The sequence below is a fragment of the Scyliorhinus canicula genome, chromosome 7 (assembly GCF_902713615.1).
Source record: "Scyliorhinus canicula chromosome 7, sScyCan1.1, whole genome shotgun sequence".
Taxonomy (NCBI): domain Eukaryota; kingdom Metazoa; phylum Chordata; class Chondrichthyes; order Carcharhiniformes; family Scyliorhinidae; genus Scyliorhinus; species Scyliorhinus canicula.
The window spans coordinates 20,639,269-20,645,268 of NC_052152.1; positions in this window are offsets into that span (position 1 = coordinate 20,639,269).

Here is a 6,000-nt window from a genome sequence, read left to right on the forward strand (position 1 = left end):
AAAGGTGGAGGTGCTTGAGGCGCTCCATAAGAAGTGGCAGGAGCGGTCCGAGGAGATGGAGAACCGATTGAGGCGGAACAATTTGCGGATCCTGGGCCTCACGGAGGGGCTGGAGGGGTCAGACCTGAGGGCCTATGTGGTCGTTGTGTTGAACTCGCTGATGGGAGTTGGGTCCTTCCAGGGGCCCCTGGAGCTGGAGGGGGCCCACAGAATACTGGCCAGGAGGCCCAAGCAGAATGAGCCGCCACGGGCGGTGCTGGTGCGGTTCCACCGGTTCGCTGACCGAGAGTGTGTGCTTAGGTGGGCCAAGTAGGAGCGGAGCAGCAAGTGGGAGAACATGGTAGTGTGGATCTACCAGGACTGGAGTGTGGAGGTAGCTAAGCGGAGGGCCGGGTACAACTGGACGAAGGCGGTGCTCCACAGAAAGAGTGTGAAATTTGGCATGTTACAGACGGCGCGTCTGTGGGTCACTTTCAAGGGCCGGCACTTTTATTTTGTGTCCCCGGAGGAGGCATGGGCCTTTGTGCAGGCCGAGAAGTTGGACTCTGACTGAGTGTCGGGGGTTTGTAAATAACTGTGTTAACTTTTGGTGGGAAGGGTCTCTGTTTTATGCTGTTTTATGCTGTTTTAAGCTGGTTGTGTGTTGGTTCTAGGGCGGGTGGGGTGCTGTCTTTTTTGCGTAGGCGAGGTCGGGCAGAGGGAAAGCGCGGGCTTTTCTTCTGTTTCCCGGGCTGTGGGTGGATGGGGGCGGGGTCGGAGCGGAGAAGCGCGGGCTTTTTTCCCACGCAAGAGCGGGAGGGGGAGGAGGAGGGTCTGCTGATGGGTCTGGGGGAGGAGGAGTAGCCTCACGTTGGGGGGGGTCAGAGATGTGGCGGGAGTCGCCGGGGTCAGCAGAAGTTAGCTGGCTCACGGGAGTGCTACGGAGGGAGTAACGTGGCTGGGAGGGGTACTAGCCTGGGGGGGTGGAGGGGAGGGGAAGAGGGGGGGGTATTGGGTTGCTGCTGAAATGGCCAGGAAGGAGCTGGAGTATGCAGGGGGGGCCGGGGTGGTGGTTTGCCGCCGTGGGGAACGGGACGAGCGGAGGGCGCTGGCCTGGGGCGGGCAGGGGACGGGTTATGGCTAGTCGGCAGGGGAGGGGGGCAGGGAACCCTCTGATCCGGCTGATAACGTGGAGTGTGAGGGAGCTGAATGGGCCGGTCAAACGGGCCTGGGTGTTTACGCACCTGAAGGCGGACGTGGCTATGCTCCAGGAGATGCACCTGATGGTGGCGGATCAGGTTAGACTCAGGAAGGGCTGGGTAGGCCAGGTGTTTCATTCGGGGCTGGATGCAAAAAATTGGGGGGTGGCGATTCTGGTGGGAAAAAGGGTGTCGTTTGAGGCGTCAAAGGTGGTGGCTGACAGTGGAGGGAGGTATGTGATGGTGAGCGGCAAGTTGCAAGGGGAGCGGGTGGTGCTGGTGAATGTCTATGCCCCAAATTGGGACGATGCGGGTTTTATGTGGCGTATGCTGGGCCGCATTCCGGATCTAGAGACGGGGGGCCTGATACTGGGGGGGGGGGGGGGACTTTAACACAGTGCTGGATCCCCCATTGGATTGATCCATGTCCAGGACGGGCAGGAGGCCCACGTGTTGAGGGGGTTTATGGACCAGATGGGAGGGGTGGATCCGTGGAGGTTCGCGAGGCCGAGGGCTAGGGTGTATTCATTTTTTTCCCACGTGCATAAAGCCTATTCCCGGATCGATTTTTTTGTCCTGAGCAGAGGACTGATTTTGAGGGTGAAGAATGCCGAGTATTCGGCCATAGTCATTTCGGACCATGCCCCGCACTGGGTAGACCTTGAGCTGGGGGAGGAGAGGGACCAGCGCCCACTCTGGCGCCTGGAGGTGGGGCTGCTGGCGGATGAGAAGGTGGGCGGGCGGGTTCGGGGGTGTATCAAGAGGTACTTAGAGGCCAATGATAATGGGGAGGTCGGGTGGGGACGGTTTGGGAGGCATTGAAGGAGGTGATTAGAGGGGAGTTGATTTCCATCCGAGCCCATAGGGAGAGGGGAGAGCAAAGAGAGAGGGAGAGGTTGGTGGGGGAGATGGTGAGGGTGGACAGGAGATATGCAGAGGCTCCGGAGGAGGGACTGTTGGGGGAACGATGTAACCTTCAGGCCAAGGCCGACTTGCTGACCACCGGAAAGGCGGAAGCTCAGTGGAGGAAAGGACAGGGAGCGGTGTACGAATATGGGGAGAAGGCGAGTAGGATGCTGGCGCATCTGCTACGTGAACGAGACGCGGCCAGGGAGATTGGTGGAGTGACGGATAGGGGAGGCAATGTGGTGCGAAGGGGGGTGGACATTAATGGGGTCTTCAGGGACTTTTATGGGGAACTGTACCAGTCCGAGCCCCCGGTGGAGGGGGAGGAATGGGGCGCTTTTTGGATAGGCTGAGATTTCCGAAGGTGGAGGAGGGACAGGTGGAGGGGCTGGGGGCGCCGATTGAGCTGGAGGAGCTGGTCAAAGGGATAGGCAGCATGCAGTCGGGGAAGGCGCCGGGGCCAGGTGGGTTTCCGGTCGAATTTTACAAAATGTATGCAGACCTGTTGGGCTCCCTGTTGGTTAGGATCTTTAACGAGGAAAGGGACGGGGGGGGGGCTTTGCCTCTGACCATGTCACAGGCGCTGATTTCCTTGATCCTTAAACGGGACAAGGACCCCCTACAGTGTGGATCATATAGGCCGATCTCGTTGTTAAATGTGGATGCCAAGCTTTTGGTGAAGATCTTAGCCACAAGGATAGAGGACTGTGTGCCGGGGGTCATTCATGAGGACCAGACAGGGTTTGTGAAGGGAAGGCAGCTGAACACCAATATACATAGGCTTCTGAATGTTAGAATGATGCCGGCGGTAGAAGGGGAGGCTGAGATAGTGGTAGCATTAGACGCGGAGAAGGCCTTTGATAGGGTTGAGTGGGGGTACTTGTAGGAGGTGCTGGAAAGGTTTGGGTTCAGGGAGGGGTTTGTCAGTTGGGTGAGGCTGTTATATGAGGCCCCGATGGCGAGTGTAGCCACGAATAGGAGGATATTGGAGTACTTTCGGTTGTACCAGGGGACGAGGCAGGGGTGTCCCCTGTCCCCTTTGCTCTTTGCGTTGGCAATTGACCCCTGGCCATGGCGTTGAGGGAGTCGAGGAATTGGAGGGGTCTGGTGCGGGGTGGGGAGGAGCACCGAGTGTCATTATATGCAGATGACTTGTTGCTATATGTGGCGGACCCAGTGGGGGGAATGCCGGAGGTGATGAAGATTCTTAGGGAATTTGGGGGCTTTTCTGGGTACAAGCTCAACCTGGGTAAGAGTGAGCTGTTCGTCGTGCACCCGGGGGATCAAGAGGAAGGGATTGGTAGGCTCCCGCTGAAAAGGGCGGGGAGGAGCTTTCGGTACCTGGGAGTCCAGGTGGCTAGGAGCTGGGGGGCCCTTCACAAGCTTAACCTCACTAGGCTGGTAGAGCAAATGGAGGAGGAGTTCAAAAGATGGGACATGTTGCCGCTGTCACTGGCGGGCAGGGTGCAGTCCGTCAAGATGACGGTGCTCCCAAGGTTTTTGTTCCTGTTCCAGTGCCTCCCCATCCTTATCCCGAAGGCCTTTTTTAGGAGGGTCAATAGGAGTATTACGGGATTTGTATGGGCGCATGGGACTCCGAGGGTGAGAAGGGTGTTTTTGGAGCGGGGCAGGGATAGGGGGGGGGGGGGGGGGGGGGGGGGGGGGGGGGCTGGCGTTGTTCAATCTCTGTGGGTACTACTGGGCTGCCAACGCAGAGATGGTGCGTAAGTGGGTAATGGACGGGGCAGGGGCAGCATGGAAGAGGATGAAGATGGCGTACTGCGTGGACACGAGCCTGGAGGCCCTGGTAACGGAGCCGTTGCCGTTCCCTCCAACGAGGTATACCACGAGCCCGGTGGTGGTGGCTACCCTCAAAATTTGGGCGCAATGGAGACAGCATAGGGGGGAGGAGGGGGGCTTGATGGAGGCCCCTATACGGGGGAATCATCGGTTTGTTCCAGGGAGCATTGATGGTGGATTTCTGGGCTGGCACAGGGTAGGTATTAGGGGGTTGAGGGACCTGTTTGTGGATGGGAGGTTTGCGAGCCTGGGTGAGTTAGAGGGGAAGTTTGGGCTCCCCCCCCGGGGAACATGTTTAGGTACATGCAGTTTAGGGCGTTTGCCAGGCGGCAGGTGGCGGGGTTCCGTCTGCTGCCCCCACGTGGGGTACGGGACAGGATGCTCTCCGGGGTGTGGGTTGGAGGGGGGAGGATTTCGGACGTGTACCACGTCATGCAGGAGGTGGATGAAGCCTCGGTGGAGGAGCTGAAGGGTAAATGGGAAGAGGAGCTGGGTGAGGAGATTGAGGAGGGGACGTGGGCGGATGCCCTGGAAAGAGTGAATTCCTCCTCTTCCTGTGCGAGGCTTAGCCTCATACAGTTCAAGGTGCTGCATAGGGCCCACATGACTGGGACGAGGATGAGTAGGTTTTTCGGGGGCGAAGACAGGTGTGCTAGGTGCTCGGGGAGCCCAGCGAACCACGCCTATATGTTCTGGGCATGCCCAGCGCTGGGGGAGTTCTGGAAGGGGGTAGCAAGGACGGTGTCGAGGGTGGTAGGATCCAGGGTCGAGCCAGGCTGGGGACTCGCAATTTTTGGGGTTTCAGAGGAGCCGGGAGTGCAGGAGGCGAAAGAAGCCGGTGTTCTGGCCTTTGCGTCCCTAGTAGCTCGGCGGAGGATCTTGCTTCAATGGAAGGATGCGAGGCCCCCAAGCGTGGAGGCCTGGATCAATGATATTGTGGGGTTCAGCAAGTTGGAGAAGGTGAAATTTGCCCTGAGGGGATCAGTACAGGGGTTCTTTAGGCGGTGGCAGCCTTTCCTGGGCTTCCTGGCAGAACTATAGGAAAATAGGCCGGCAGCAGCAGCAACCCGGGGGAGGAGGGAGGGAGGGAGAGGAGGGGAGGGGAGGGGAGGGGGGGTTTGTTTCGGGGGAAGGGATAAATGTGTATACGTGTTTATTGGATATGCCAGGTGTTTATCTATCTCTCATTTTGTAGTTACTGGGGGGGGGGAGGGTTTGGTTTTGGGGGTTGGTGTGTTTTTCTTTTTGTTGTTGTTAATATTGTTTTCTTGTTGTTATTTTCTGTTTTGGATATGTTTTTGAAAATCTCAACAAAACTTATTTTTTTAAAAAGTGAGTTTGGAATCATAGAAAGTAAAAGAAAGATTGTTTTTAAACTTTGGTCTGTCATGAAGATGCTAATTCCATTAAAGGAACAATATTGGGTAGAATGAGTTTGGTGTGTATGTAATCTTCAGCGATCACTCGCTAACGAGTATGATTGTCCACCATAAGAAGCTCTGTGTTCTGTGGGCTCCTTCCATGGTTGATGTGCCCGCATCTTCAACCGCACACTTGCCAGATGTTTCCAGAGGTGAGGTTGATCCTTGGACTTCAGGTCCATTCTGTTCTCAGGCTCCTTTTCTGGGCCTCCTCTTGCCACTGGGTGTCTGGGAAGAATTGGAAATTCCTCCAAGAACGTCTCTACCTAGTTCCCCCACCCCTACCTCCCCTCCCATCCCTCCCTCCATCCCCTCCCATCCTCTCCCTCCCCTATTTCTAGAAGGACAACATAACCGTTGCATTCAAGTAAAAAATGCAATTTATTGATCGCTGGGTTAAAGTGAAAAGATATATTTTATTGCAAACAATTTGGAAATGTTGAGGTCGTTATTAAATGAAATGTCACACAGCAGCTGCAATGTTAAACATTAAGAACAAAGAACAAAGAAAATTACAGCACAGGAACAGGCCCTTCGGCCCTCCCAGCCTGCGCCGATCCAGATCCTTTATCTAAACCTGTTTCCTATTTTCCAAGGATCTACTTCCCTCTGTCCCCGCCCATTCATATATCTGTCCAGATGCATCTTAAATGATGCTATCGTGCCCGCCTCTACCACCTCCGCTGGCAAAAGGT